The sequence below is a fragment of the Emydura macquarii genome, unplaced genomic scaffold, assembly GCF_026122565.2.
Source record: "Emydura macquarii macquarii isolate MOO-44397 ecotype Brisbane River unplaced genomic scaffold, CSIRO-AGI_Emac_v2 contig_1363, whole genome shotgun sequence".
Classification (NCBI taxonomy): Eukaryota; Metazoa; Chordata; order Testudines; family Chelidae; genus Emydura; species Emydura macquarii.
Genome location: NW_027131500.1, coordinates 4,571,335 through 4,584,705, shown reverse-complemented (window position 1 = coordinate 4,584,705; position 13,371 = coordinate 4,571,335).

Here is a 13,371-nt window from a genome sequence, read left to right as displayed (position 1 = left end):
TGCCCTTTACCCTCCTCTATATTCTGTGCTACAGAAAGGCTGTGATCTTCCCAGCTGACATTGGAGAATCCCTGGGACTTAGTAGGGGTGTTTTTGGAGGGAGAGGACTTGTCTGTGAACTCTCTTGCACTGCCCCAATCCCTAGCTAATAGGGCTATAGCTAACTGGGAGTCGGATAGAGGAGTCCTGAGTACAGACAATACCTTGTTGAGGACTGGGCCCATAGTCTTGGTTGATTTTTACTTTTATATCACTATCGTGTTTAATTTTTTTTTTAATTTAACATTCGTATTGCGGTAGCATTTAGAGGCCAACCAAGTCAGAGCTCCACTGGGTAAGGCACTGGAAAATGACATAGTCTCCGCCCCCAAAAGCCTACAGTTAAAATACTAGGCACTTACTGACTAGGGCTATGTCTACACTGACGGCGGCAAAGTCGCTGCCATCAGACTGTCTTATCTTGATCGACTGAGCGGTCAGTGAAGACCCGCTCAGTCAATCCAGAAGTTGAAGTACTAAAACCACCTCCTCAAGGGGTATAGTGCTGCATTGACGGGAACACAGTTCCCGTCGGCGCAGTGCAGTGAAGATGGCGCGCAGAATAGAAGCACAGAAGTCACTGGGAGTTACGCAAGTTTTTTGTGTACTTTGCGTAACTCCCGTCAATTGCCGCTGAATTGCTGAGGTAAGTGTAGACCAAGCCTAGGTAAGGCAGGCAGGTAGGTAAAACAGTTTAATTTTTGTTGCAATTACAAAAATCTTTAGAAAACCTCTTACTTTGGTCCAAATTGGTTTTCCAGAAAGGAGATTGAGCCTGTTCTGTTTCCAAAGAAATGCCTCTTCATTGTCTCAAGAACATGGAAGTGGAGTGATGCTTTGTATAGCATAAACAATCCTGCAAGTTTGCAGTGATTTCCTCTATCATTGTAATCCTACGAGTATTCTGATCTTGTACTGTCACACACCAACTGCGTGAGGAGTTGACCCAGCTTCGGAGGCAGGAGTGCAAAGTCAAGTCCTTGGTAAATTGGAATCACTTCATCCTCCACTAAAAGGTAGCTGCTTAAATAGTGGATCAATAGAATATAATAGTACACAACAACTTTACATCAATGTTCCTCAACTATATTTCTTATTTAATATTTATATTGGAGAATTCTTCAGTGACTCCCTACACACTGCAGAAGCATACACTTATGCATATCAGTGGAAATACACACAGAGCATAAGTCTTTGTAGGATCAAGGCTTAAAAGCATCCAGATTTACACTGTCAAACCAACCCCTAAAGGGCTGAGGGGTTGACCCAGACACAGCTGGAGAATCTATGGTAACGCCTGAGGAAACCATGCTACCATGGGGGAGACCCTGGGTTGTAAAGTGAATATCTTGGAATTTCCTCACAGATCTTGAGTTAGAGTGGCATTTCACTCTATGCAGTGGCAAACTCTGTTGCAGACCCAAATGAAATGATTGCACATAACTTTACACATCATTTTCAGCCTAGTATCAGCCCTTCACATGACATTTTATATAGGTTGGTGTGATTTAGGGCTATATCCACAAAGGAAATTTAGGTGTTGCAATGCTGAGTGTTTCAACTCTTAACTCCTAGGTCCCCTGCCATCTAGTGGAATTTACAGTCCTAGTTAAGGTGCCCAGACACCCCATGCATTAGCTGGGAAGAGTTGTGGGCCTAAAAAAGACATTCACAGAAGCCAGCAAACAGCCACCAGTCAGAGGAAGTGTTGAGGAGAGGGATGGGACTTAGGTTAATTAGTCCCTCACTCTAGGCTGGTGTTAGGTGTCTATCCACTTGAGATTCCTAGAGTTTAGCATCTAAGCCAGGTCAACTCATTCTCAAAAAGAGCAACAACCAGACAGAGAGACCAGTAGCCAGGACACCCTCCTGAAATGTGGAAGATTTGTTTTCAAATCCCTGCTCCATCTGATTTGGAGCAAGGACTTGAAGTCAGGTCTCCCTGTTCCAGCACAGTACCCTAAGCACCAGGTTTTTGGGTATTCTGGTGGGGAAGAGGGGAATGGAAGGGAAGAGTGCTTTCAAACTGTTCTCTTGAAGCTGTTCCATTTTGTATAACTAACAAACATGTTAATGGGGACAGAGAAAGGGCTTTACTCTATAACCAACTCTCCCCTCAGACATGGGAGTGTGAAGTTCAAGTCCCTGTTCCAATAGATATTTAATTTAAGTGGAACAGCTTAAACAAGAGAGATTCAGAGAGCCCTACCCCAGAATATCCAAAATCCTGGTGTTAGGGCTCTGAAAATGGTGACTAGAATAATCCCTACAGGCCAGGCAGGCAGGGGAACTCCTAGTTTGAGAATCCCACCAGGGCTTAGTTGTGAGCTAGGGCACCAAGCAGTTTGGTGATGTCAAGACTTAGGTGGTTTTGCACATGCCCACTGGCAGAAATGTAGACATCTACAGGGTTAAATGGCAACTGAGCAGAGTTTCTGAGGATCTCAGTGACACCTAAGTGTCTTAGGTGTTTATGTCTCTGTGGATTGAGCCTTTATTCCCCCCTAAAGTGGTTTAGCTTCCTTCTGGATTAAAGGTGATATATACATTATAAAACAAAAATTAAACAGATAAATAAATATGGATAGATATAAAACAAGAGTTTAAACAAAAAATAGAAAAATGAGTTTTACTAAACTTTATTAATCCTTTTAGTTTAGATTGGCAAGAAGTTGTTTCTGTAAAAGTCCTGACTGACTTCACCATGTACAATATCGGTTATTTTTGTGCATTAGAAATGCCATTAGTGTTTGTGTATATAATCTATGAAGGGTTTTTAGATATTATCAAATAAGTCTGTTCTGTCTTGTAGGCTTGATATTATTTTCTTCTGTTGCTAGTACAGTTAATGAAGAAATTCCTCCTTCCTCTGTTTGAAAGTAATTTATCTTTTGTACAGCTTAGTGGAATTCATTGTGCTCATTTCAGACTAACTCGCTTCCAGTATTTGTTTATAGAGGCATTGTATTTCATCACAAATATTCAGCCTTTTAAAAAATTGAGAGAGGAGGGCATTTTAGCTTCAGTTTAGGTTCAGTTCATTATGTGGGCTAGGTTTGTTCTAATGGCCAATGATAGGCTAAAGAACATTACCAAACGTGATCATGACGACTTTTGACTCATGTTTGACTCAGAGAATAATAATAAAAAACAAAGTATGCTTTTACTCAGAAAGCAAGTTTTAATCCAAAAAAGTTTCTCTGTCATGTTGACCAGACAATTAAATGTACAACACTGCATACAATATTAAAAAGGAAAATAGTTTTTAATAAGCATCTGGATGTTCAAGTCCTGTCACAAGTAGCTAGTGGCAAGGAAATATATAGGGCTCCTGCCCTGTTTCTCTACCACTCCCAACTCTTCCAGACTATGGTTCATTAATTCAAACAAAACCACCCACCACAAACTTACCAAGTAACACAAAGCCATTTCCCTGACCAACACAAGCTGCAGAGGCCCCAAAGCCTTTCAGATTGTGTACACACTGCAGCTTAAGTTGGTGTGGTGTGAATAAGCCACCCCCCTGAGTGGCATAAATTACCCTGACCTAAGCGTCAGCGTAGACAACTGACATAGCTACCGCCACTCGCAGGGGCTGGAGTAATTAAGTTGACAGGCGAGCTCTCTCCCATCAGGTTTAGAGCATCTGCACAAGCAGTGCTACAGTGGCACAGCTGCATCAGTGTAGTTGTCCTGCTGTAAGCTCAGTACTGTAGCCCTACCCTTATGCCAAAATGCGCAGGCATTCTAAATTTTGCTTTTTATCACTTAAGGCAAGTGTCAAGTAATTCAAGTGACTAAACAATGAATTTAGGCTATCTGATCCATGGAGGTTTCTCTGTGCCAAAGGAAATTTAGTCCTCTCTCCTAAAACAGATATACTTTATGAATGATTATGTTGCACTTTCTGCGCTCACTCTTTAGAGCACACATTTGGTGAATCAGCATACCTGTTAATTCATTATATATAATGACCATGCATATATTTTTTATAAAGGCTGAACTGTCCAAACTCAAGAACATACAAGTCAGATGTTCCTCTACATGTTCCAGATTTCAGAATTAAAATTCAAACAGCTTTTGATTATTTTCAGATTTAAAAAAAAGTCTCCTCAAAGTATAAATGGAGCATGTTTCTGGGTGAAATGGCTGTGTGATCTCTATTTATGAACTATTTTAATTGCTATGCACAAGCTAACAAACAAACCTGCCATATGCTGCCAAGTTAATCAAAAGTCAGGAAAAGCTAAACAAAAATGAGGAGACAAACTTTTAATTAAACTCTCGGAAAACCTTTGGCAGTCAGAGTGAAATTCTTTACTTAGCATTCTGTTAAGGTGTGAAAAGGACAGAGGCTATGATAAAGCAAAAGAAGCTATTATTGATGTAAAAGAGAGAAAGAGGCTTTTGATATTGATGGGCTAGCAACACAGTTTGATATACAGTACATTTTAGTGTTTAACCTGTTGCGTCATTTACACATCTATTTTTAAAAAAACATGAGTAAATGGCAAATGTTTGGCTTCTTTTTGGAAATCCCAGTTTTATCCAACAAAAATAGGTAAAAGATACTCATAATTACACTTCCAATGCAATTTTATTAATTATGGCCCTGCACCTGTGATCAGTGCAAACAGACTGCTGGGTCCACATAAATCACAGTGCAGGACTGGGGCCAAAAATCTCTAAATACACAGTAGGAGCTTAACTCACTGTCTTCACAGTAGTGTTACCCTGCCTACACAGTACTCATTTTTCTACTTTTGTTCATACTCCTTTGTTTATAAAAAGTGTGCTTTATTAGAGGTCTGGCTTCAGTGGTGGTAGAAAATACTGTAATCATGATACTAATACAATATAAAGCTTTCAAAGGCGAGGTTCAAGGAGTCACTGGACTCAATGGGAGGAGTTCCACTAAGTTCAGTAGCCTATTAGTTAGTCCCTAGATATCTCACAATAATATTGTTAAAGGAAGTTTTAAAAAGTCAACATGGTCAAAATACCTAGCAAGGAATTGAGCTGGTGTTAAAAATCCAATGGTAATCTGCTGCTCCAGCAACTATACCTTTATATCCCATTAAATTGTGGGGGGGTTTTTTGTTTTTTTGTTTTAAAGAGGATAAAAAATTATTGAACCTCAGAAAGATGTAAGACATTCCAAAACCCCATGTTTCTTTTGCATCAATATCCTTTATTGTCAGTAGGCTTTTAACTGCACTGAATGGTGAAGGGTCTTGGGAATGAGACACAGTGAATGTCACCACTTGTGGCACATCTACACTACACACCAGTGGTGGCAGCATATAGGATGTGTAGCCATAGTGAAAAGCCTCCTGCGTCCACATTGTGGTGTATAGCTATCCAGGTCAGTGAAGACTCTGGTAGGGCTAGCAGGGTAAAACTTCAGCAGCTGCCCACTGACGGAGTCTTTCCCTATGGTGAGGAAAGACTCCAGCAGTGGGCAGGCAGCAGCATAGGCAGGCAGGTGCAGCTTTGGTGCTTAGAGAGCTGTGTAGGCTATGTACTCAAATACATATATCCCTGATAGGTATGGGTCTTTACATGCCAAAGTCGAAATTCTCTGACTGCACTTTTATACAAACTTGTTCTAGGGGGACTACTTAGCCCCCAAAACAATCATGCAGTGTAGACACAACTCCAGGTGTGTCAAATTCATTGTGTTCATGGCATCTAAAATAATGTGATTTTTAAATTAAATGCATTGAAAGCATTCCCTTTAACACAAAATCAAATGTGGCACTGTAATAGTTTGGGGTTGGCCCAAGCTGTCGGCCTCGGAGGGAGGCCACACCACTTTATTATGGGTAGGCAAACAGTCAGTAGCCTTGGCCCTCAGTCAGAGTGGGGCAGGCAATGAGTCTTTAGCCCTGACCCTTCCAACAGGATGGAGCAGGCAAAACAACAGTCTCTACACCCAGGTCCTCAGACCAGGACACAGCAGGCAAGACAAACAGAGCAACCAGCTATATAGTCTATCAAGGCTTAGCAGGCCAAGGAGGCAGTCACCCCAAGGCTGGGGTGGCCAGGGGGACACAGGCCCACCCGACTCCACTGCATCCCAGCCCAGGGCCCTAACAGTGGCAGGATGTCCCACCACTGGGTCAGCAGGGCTCCCACTGAAACACGCTGATTAGTGTTCCAGCATGGGAGAGCCAGACTGAGGCCACCTATCCCTGGGCCACTTCCTCCACTCCTGTACTCAGGCACCTGTAGCCCATGTCATAGTCCAGCTCCTCAGGGTAGATGGCAAGGGGTAGCCCCAGCAGGCCCTCAGGGTCACTGGCATCAGGCAGCTCCTTCAAGTCATTCAGGGCAGGCTGTTCCAGCAAGTTGCAGGCAATTCCTCCAGATCATTCAGGGCAGGCAGCTCAGGCAAGTCACAAGCTGCAGGCAGCTGCTCTGAACCATTGGCAGCAGGCCACTCACCCCAGTCACAGGCAGCTCTTCCCAGTTGCTCGGCCCCACTTGCTCAGGCAGGCTTTCTAGGCTTCCACCGGTTGGAAGCTCAGGTGGCCCTTTAACAGGGTTGGGTTCAAGTCCCAACCCTGGGGAAGAGACTTCTTTCTCCTCCAGCAACTTCCCCCTGACTGAGCTACAGGTCCTAGATTTTATACATCCTGTCCCTGTCCTCCTCCCCCCCGCCCACTTCCAGTTTGGAAGTGGTGTAGTATGTGGGCCTGCCCACCAGATGGCGTGCATCAGCCCTTTAGTGTTGGACTCAAAAGGAGGCCTCACAACTTTGCTACAGGTATTCTGAAGTCTTTATGATATTTATGGTGCTATCACCAGACACACTACTCATGCTAATAAAATTAAGCATGTGCATAAATGTTTTCAGGATTGGGGCCTAAGGTAGCACCTCCTATATTGCACTGTGTGACATCAAACTGTGCAATACTTGCAAATATCATCCACATAGCAGTACTAAGCGTGCTTTTATTTTTCCTTAGTTTGTCTGCCAATGTCCTGCTAGTAAGAACCTAAGTCTTACCTAAAAAGTTGTTTTCCTTCTAAATGCAGTTCAGGTAGGGACCCAAAGCTTTGACATGGCATTTTAATGAACAAACATTATTGGAGAGTGTGCTGACATAATTACAGAGACTGTTACACAAACATAGTAGTAAACAAAACAAAAAGATGTTTTGATCTGATTCTTTATAAATACAGGGGGGAAATGTCAATGTTGAAAGAATAAAAATAATGGGGAAGTGTCTGAGAAGATATTAAAAACAGAAAAACCCCATGAACTATATATAAAAAAAAAAAGTTAGTTACTGTCCTTTAACAAATGCTTGGAAATGCCAATTGAATAATGCAGTAATGTTGGAGGCATTCCTGAAATCTAGTTAAATGGGATTTTTGGTTGTGTGGTGTTGTATTTTACACACAGAATATGACTCTTTTCAATTCAACCATAAGATTTTCATTAATACTTTACAAATCAAATCCTTGCTCAGTGCATCTTCAGTGAATATGCAGTGCATATAATCAATGACTAAGAAGGCCAAAGTTATTGATTTCTCATAGCCCTTCATTAAACAAATTTGAAATAAATAAAGATTTCTGTAACAATTAATGCCTACCTGTTATGCAACTTTTGGTAACAATTACAAGTAATAATAAAATACATACAATAGCCACTTTTATTATTCCTTAAAGTTCTGCGTGGGATTAGGGAATTTAAATACAAAATAAAAAAACAAACAAGAAAAGCAGAGAAAGTTGTGATTTGAATTTATAATATTGCCAAACAGGGTATAAAAGTTCCAATAATTAGGAACATTTTTGTATACTCTTGCTATTAAATGTGAAGGAAATATTTATAGGAGCTTTACAGTTTTTGGAGGCTGCTCTTGACACAATATTTGATTAGCTTTTCTTGAATTGTATTTTTTAAAGGTAGCATTAATAAACTAAAGCATATGTGTCTATTCAAACCTATTTATATACAATTTTCTGTTTATTACTCTTGTTTTTCCTCAAACTGTAGTTTGGAAAAGAGAAGTGTAAGAGAAGCTCAAACAGAATTAAAAGAAATAATGGAGAATAACAAAGGTTAATAGGTGCTAATACAGCAAAGTACTTCAGTATGTGCTTAACTTGAAAGGGAATTTAATGTTTAAATGTTTAATGGGACATCTGTTTAAAACATGTACTTAGAAAACATACTCTCTTTTCTCTGATTTATTTTTTCCTTCAAAGACAAGAAAGAGATGATCAAAGTTAAAGCACCACATTTAAACCAAATGAAAGAAAATATTTTGTATGCAACATCCAGTGCTTGTGCCTTTAATTTCTACCTCTTCTGCAATTTATTCTGTTGGATAATATTGAGGTCCTGTGTTTTTATGGGTTCTATTTAAAGGCCATCAATTTCTGCTGGGTAACTGGAATTGTAAAGCTCTAATACTGTATAGTTAACATGAGAAACTCTCTGCTGAAGGATATAGTAGAGGCAAATAAGTTTTAGGAAAATATTAGTCATTAATATAAATAAGAACAGAAGCTGCAGTTACATTATTGTAGCTCGAATGACATCATATGGTTCGAAATTCAGGCTTTATTGAAGTTCATGGCAAAACTTTCAACAATGGGTCTCAATCTTTATGTTTCAGGGCCTACATTGAGCAGCAACAAAGACAATTTCCTCCCACACAACAGTGTTGCACAATTAAGTGGGTTGTATGAGATTATTATTATCATACACATATCTAAGATGCCTATCATCACAGTATTTAGATGAGTTTAACACCTTTGTCTAAAAAAAAAGTCTTGCACTGGAGATAGAGTACCAGACTAGGTGAATCATTGGTCCATTTTTAGAGCATTAGTCCTATTTGGGGCCCAATACTGCAAACCTTTCCTCATGTAAGTATCTTGTGACACAACTGGATTGACTGAGGACTAGTCATATGGGTAAAATATTGCAGGGTTTGTAATGTGGTCCTTGGAGATAGTGTGGTTGCGCTCAGTAGTGTGGTTATTCAGTCTTTACATAGGCAACCCCCCATTTAAAGGAACCCTTAACTGTGTGTTAAGTACATGAATACTATGGGTGTTTCTTTGAGTAAAGACTGATAAAATTTTGGTAAGGTCTCAGGATTTGGTCCAATGATTTCAATCAATTTACTTGCATGAGTAAAGACTACCCACACAAATGCAAAATGTAGGATTGGACTCTTAAATAATGGCAAAAATTCAGAACAATTATATTTTAGGCAAGATAACACATTGTTAGAAAATCTTTAACATTAGACTGAATTTTTTAAGGAAGTCATTTTGTGAAATAAACAAATAAAATCTAATCTGTGTAATCAAATAGACATCTAAAAAGAATAATATAATTGTAGTTTCCTTGAATGTCCTTCAGTTATTTCAATGCTACTCTGTTCCAAAAGGAATAAAATTATTGTTCTTTCATTGCTGCCTAAAAGGCATTAAGATTACAAACAATACTGCAGCTGACTGAGCTGTTATCTTAATAGGGTATTCATCAAAGTCTTTGCAGATTCACAGTGTAATGTTTCTCTAACTGAAATCAGAGTGTTATTATGTATAATGTTAATTTAATCCATGTTTTGCAAGAAATGGATGGAAAGCATATAAGTGTTACTTTGATTGTTTTTAATTGCTTTGACAAGATAAAATCTTGGTGACACCTCACATGTGTACTATATCTTCTTCATTTTCTCTGATGTTAGTTACTGATGAAAATGGTTGTTTTTGTTCACTACACTACTCAAGATAGTATAGTGGTTCTTCATATACCATTAATATCTGTAACTATTTAATAGAACATACAGTCAAATTCATGTGCAGTGCAATTCTGTTGACTGCACTGGAGTTACACTAGAAATTTACCATAAGGACCATAAGGACAAATCCAGAAATCATTTGTCAGCCAGAAATTATTGAGAAAAAACCTTTTAATTTGATAAGTATGATTTATTTTGTAGAATCAAACTAAAATAGCCAATGGACTAGATAACAGAGATATATCAGTCTAATGTATTGGCCAAACAGCATCATTGGATAAATGTATGCTGTTCCCATTGCTTTCCATAGAAGCCCAGCATCTGGATCAGGAGGCACAATTAGGCTCTTTTATTTACATTTTCATGCTTACACAGAAGTGGGTCCATACTAATTACTTGAGATTTCTGAAACTACCTTCATCAAGGTGATATTATATTCATTAAGAATTTTAGAAATTGCTATATATACATAATTGCAAATAAAAATTGATATATATATATAATATATATTATGTAATATAGAATATATATATCTTTCCCCCATAACAGCCCTCTCAAAAATTCATCACACCTTTGAATTCTGTAAACTAGGATTTTCTAATTATGGATTTCATATATGCCCTCCACTATTAAATTCAGAATAGACTTGGATGAAATTCATTTATCCTGTGGGTAGATACTTCTGATATTAGTCAGTCAATAGACACAGAGCAAAAAATACAGACATAATCTTGCTTCCACTTAAGTCAATGGCAAAATTCCACTGACTTTACCTAGAATGGGATCAGGCCCTTTTCTTTTATTCCTCAAATTAATAAAGTATGCCTCCCTGTAAATACATTGTATTGTTTATGTACAGCAGTTACATTTCTGTGATTTTTCTCCTAAATGTTAGATTGGAAAATGGTGTTGTCAATGTTAGCTTGGGTCAGTGATAGCTTTGATATTTATTACAGTATTGTTCTATTTCTGCTGTTACTGCTTGCACTCTTTCAGCAGAGGGCAATACAGTTTTATGTTCAAAATTTCTGCATATCAAAATAATGTAATTATTACTTAGCTGTGAGTTTAATTAGTCTAAATGTGCATATGTAGTTTGTAATTGGCCACTTGAGGTCTTAGTGAACACTCTAAAAGCCTGATATTAAACAACCTGTTTTCCACTCATTTGTGCACTGAACAAACCTGATGGTGTATTGTGCTGATGGTTACTTTGGACATAGTTTGAAGCCATAATATATATGTCTTTACCCACACATATCTGTCTAAGCATATATCCTTATACATTTGCTGATTTTAGTTTTATATGATACATAATTTAGAAAAAAAATCTGTTTTAAAGAGCGACAGATATGCAATAGTAATAACTCATTTAAGAGCAAATCCATTGTCTATATGTGTGTATGCAACCACACCACCTTGGCTGTGATCTTATCAGATTTCATAAACTAAGCAAGAGTGAGATTGACAAGTACTTGGGCAAAATATTTGCCAAGAAAAAAGTCTTTCTCCAGGAAGTGATATTGTCAGGTCATTAAGTAACACTCTTACCCCTATATCAATATGAAGCCAATTCCCATGATGGGGTAGGGATGCATTTTACTACTCCAAGTTCCATCTCTTCCATGAGATCTAAAACTGTGATAATGATAATTGGTTATTAACAATCTCATGTCACTATTTTAAAATATAGAGATGTGAACCTAAGTGCTCTCAAATGTCACATTCTTACTCAGTAATTACTCTTCATTCTGCCTACCTAAATGTCACCTGCTTTTTCAAATGGTTACAGTTATTTCATAAGAAGTGAACATTAACTTAGTCTCACAAAGCTCCTATGAAGTATGTAAGGCATGTATACAGATTACTTCACCCCCTGAATGAAAAGTAGCATTGAACACGGCAGTTGTTTAAAAATACCACACAACACTACACACGGTTTAGGTCAGGAAGATAATTATTATTAATAATAATAGTTATTTGCCAGCATACTGCAAGATTCAAAAAGAAACATAGACTCTGTCCGGAAGAACTTACTATTTACAAGACTGATACAGAAATGGATAGGATGCTACTCTGAGCTGTATATGTCTCTAAGTAGTATTACCTCACCCTAGGATTCATCCAAGGCTGCTACTGAGCAGCATGGGGACCCAGCCAAAACCATGTAGATTTTTTGCTAGAGCCATATTCCTGTTAGAATCCAGCAAAACAGCTGCCCTCCCTGCAGGAACACTGCTTTCTCTGTGCAGTGACAGCTCCCTTCCTTATGGATTCCTAATGTCTGTGGAACTGGGATGAGTAAAGCTTAAAAATTCTGTGCCCCTCCACTCTAAGCTTCTCTTTGAGGGAAAATCAAGGAAATGCAGGATTTTCAAAATCCCCTCTTCCCTAGCAGAGAATAATTTAGTTCAAAAATGTCTGTTGTATTGTTGAGAAGGTGAACTGTTGTTTCAATGTTCTGATCCTTCCAGGTGCTGAATGCTTTCTGGGTAGAGTTGTCTTTTTCATTGGTTATGAAAGGTGTTAGACACTTCACACACCTCAGGCTCCAAAGAATTCAGTCTGTGTGCATCGGTATCTATATTATTAGGGCAACTTTAAGTAATCATTTTCAAGCTTTGAATGTTTTGCTTTTTAACTCTAACTTGTACTGTGATTTAAATAACATCTCACTCAGCAAAGTTAGCTACAACTTAATCGTATTATTTTGTATGGGAATATCACTATATATTCATATCTATATAATAGAGCTATAGATCTATGGATCAATATTTGCTAATCAGGGAGCATATATATCACCCTGTGCTGTATATTTCCAATATCCATTTGTCCATTATGGTGTTATGGGTGCATGTGTGCGTGTGTGTGTGTTGAATAAAACAATATTTGATAGTCATTCATTGGACAGATATTTCCTACTTCATCAATGTTGTTTCATTGAAATTCTAGACAATGCTTAACATTGGCCAACTTGATAACAGATTAACCTTGATATTGTTCTCTTCCCCCCCACCTCTCAAAGGAAGTTGGACTGATTGTAGTTATTCTATCTATGTTTGTTAACAAGAAAAGGAAACTTGTTTCATACATACTATCACAGTAAATTAAATGTGATTTCTTCTTCTATGTTGAATTTTATTAATTCATTTTGTTTCATATTGTTTCTGTTCCAATAAAAGCACAATTTTAGATTTGTATACAACATGATTCTCTGTAAAAATGAGTACATGAAAACACTAATATTGAATCACCGATTCTATGATTTCATGTTTATGTGAGATTATGAAATAATGTAACTGGCTCAATCTTCAGCTAACTTTAGAAATAATTGTGTACTTATTAAGCAACTCTCATATGATATGTGTCATGTCATCATTTTTTAACATTGTAAAAATGAAAGTCACCAAGAATCACACTGGAAAAATCATTGATAGTTTCTGTGACTTGTAATTGCAGGGATAAATGATTTACCTGAGGCATTTAACATGGATGATATTCATCAGTATACTAATTCTCCATCTCCATCATTCATATCCATCATAACTCTATCTCT